We start from the raw sequence: 2,358 nt of genomic DNA, 5'->3' as shown, positions 1-2,358 counted from the left end.
TCCGCGATACTGTAACAGCTATTGTACTGCGACCCAGTTAAGCTCCTGCGCCAATCTCTCAGGTTGGGTGAGCTTCGGCTTTATTCATCGAAGCTTTTGATTCTGTAGCCTAGAATCAAGTCTATCATGTTGATGGTAGCGAAGATATTGCAACTCCCTAGGAGGTTGATCATATAGGTGTTTTTATTTCACAGTACATATTGATAGAAAAAATATGCATCCTCTCTTGGCACATCATAAGCTGGAGCCACATATATATGTAGGTTCCCGTGATGTAACTTTTGAGCCTTTAAGTTTGAAATCTTCGTCTTCCACTTATCTTACTCAACGAAATGTAGCTGATAAATCAATATATGAGGAGAAAGCAACTCTAGGGTAAAATATGTGGCAAGCTGCACCACTTTCGCTAACAACCACTCAGGAGAGACCTTTTTTTCACTAGTAGGACCTCTATCCTACTGAAGAATTTCTTCCCACACCAAGCTCCTAAGACAAGTTTCAAGGCCAGGGTTCGTCCCTCTTGCTTAAACATCTGTGGTGGGTGCACTGTTAAACTAAATCTTACATCTGAATAATTTAACGGGAAGGGCAGTGGATTGCGGGAAGTAGAGGGAAGGGTTGTCCATGGACTGCGACACTGTAGAGGAGAGGGTTGTCGGGGACTGCGGAAGCGAGGGGATGGTTGGAAAGGTTGCAGAGAAGTTGTGTAAGGATAAATATCCTTGCAGGATCGAAATATAGTCGAAGCACCACTCGTTCCTTTGGGGACAGTCGTTATTTTAGACGAGTTACAATCGGAGCACCTTCCCGTCTTTAGATACAACCCTCAAAATGGAAAACACCTTAGAGACCTCAATCTAAAATTAGAAACAATAAAAAACCCCCTCTAAACTAGCACACACTACAATTTTTTTTGAAAATCCCAAGGGCTGATTTTATTGAAACAGAAAGGATACATAAAGGTTGTATGAGAGGGCCCAATAGAGACATCCTAACCATACGATACCAAGTACAATACTACCCCAACAAAAGGATATAGAGAGACTCAAGAAATTTAAAACATGAAAAAAAAGAAAAAAAGTAATTAGGGACGAGTCAATTTAGTCCTTCCTCTTCCTCTAGTTTTAGGAGCGGAGTCAGATAACAAACTTTGAAGTGTCGTTTCATTGCCAGGAGTAACCAAAGTATCATCCATTAAGTTTCCAAAGAGTGTGCCCCCATCCTTCTTTTTCCCCGAGAAGTGTAAACTATCATTCTTCATCTGAATACTGGATGTGATCCTCAGTCTGATTAGATATTAGAACAACAGTAGAAGGAAAGACATTTGTTGCCACAGTGATAGGTTCCAGTGTATTTGAAGTGTGAATTGTCACCTCTGCACTTGATGCTTCTTGAATAGTAGCTGCGGGGCTATCCTGATTTTTGGTCTGAACATTATCCTTTATAATATGGTCAAGAGAAGGGTTCCTAAGGGCTGACATCATTCTTGTGGTGAATCCCTCAGGTTGGCTGTCATCAGGTTTGCTGGGAGCGCGTTCAGGTGCACTAACAACATGTTCCTGCTTTTGGCTATTAGTTTTGTGGGTGCAATCTGAAACATTTCTCTTGCGAGTGTCCAAACATCTTGCAGTGTTTGCAGTAGTGAGGTTTTTGTTCTATAACAATTTTCTGCCAATATCCATTGTGAGCAGAGCTAAAACAGACTTCTTCTACATTTGATAGTTTAATATCCCTTTCAATCAAAATCCTTGCAATAGAGGGCATTGAGAAATCAACTGTAGGTGTGTCTACCCGCAAAGGTTCTCCAAGGATAGTCTCAATTGCATATAAGATAGGTAAGTCAAAGAATTAAAGCTTGAGTTAGGTAATGAGAATCAGATAAGCGCAATTGAGGATTCTTAACTGGGATCAAAATCAGTGGTCCATTTGAGCAATTTCATATGATTTTCCTCGATTGTGATGAATTTCTTTAAGAAAATCATTGTGTAATTTTCTTCGATGCTCAGCTATATCATAACACGTCTTCCGTCGAAAAGACTCACCTGTCAAGCCTCAACTAGTTTGAAATCTTCAAAAATCTTCCTGATAACCTCTATCTTAGGACGACCTAATTAGAACTTTCCAACTAGTAAAAATTTGTATTTTCTTGCATAAGTTGAAATTTCAGCGTCAGAGAAGAATAGTGTTGGTTTGCCTTTTTTTCTCTACTTTTTTGATGAGTTGCAATCTTCAAATCTTACAACAGAATCATGGTACATCTACAGAAACATCAGACTATCTGCAAGGTGGAAATGAGAGTTATGTTTGTGAACCACTGTAGCATCGGCGGGTTTGGCTGGATTATCACCTGCAAGGGCG

The sequence above is a fragment of the Phalaenopsis equestris genome, unplaced genomic scaffold, assembly GCF_001263595.1.
Source record: "Phalaenopsis equestris unplaced genomic scaffold, ASM126359v1 Scaffold000253, whole genome shotgun sequence".
Classification (NCBI taxonomy): domain Eukaryota; kingdom Viridiplantae; phylum Streptophyta; class Magnoliopsida; order Asparagales; family Orchidaceae; genus Phalaenopsis; species Phalaenopsis equestris.
Note: the sequence above shows the minus strand (reverse complement) of the source record.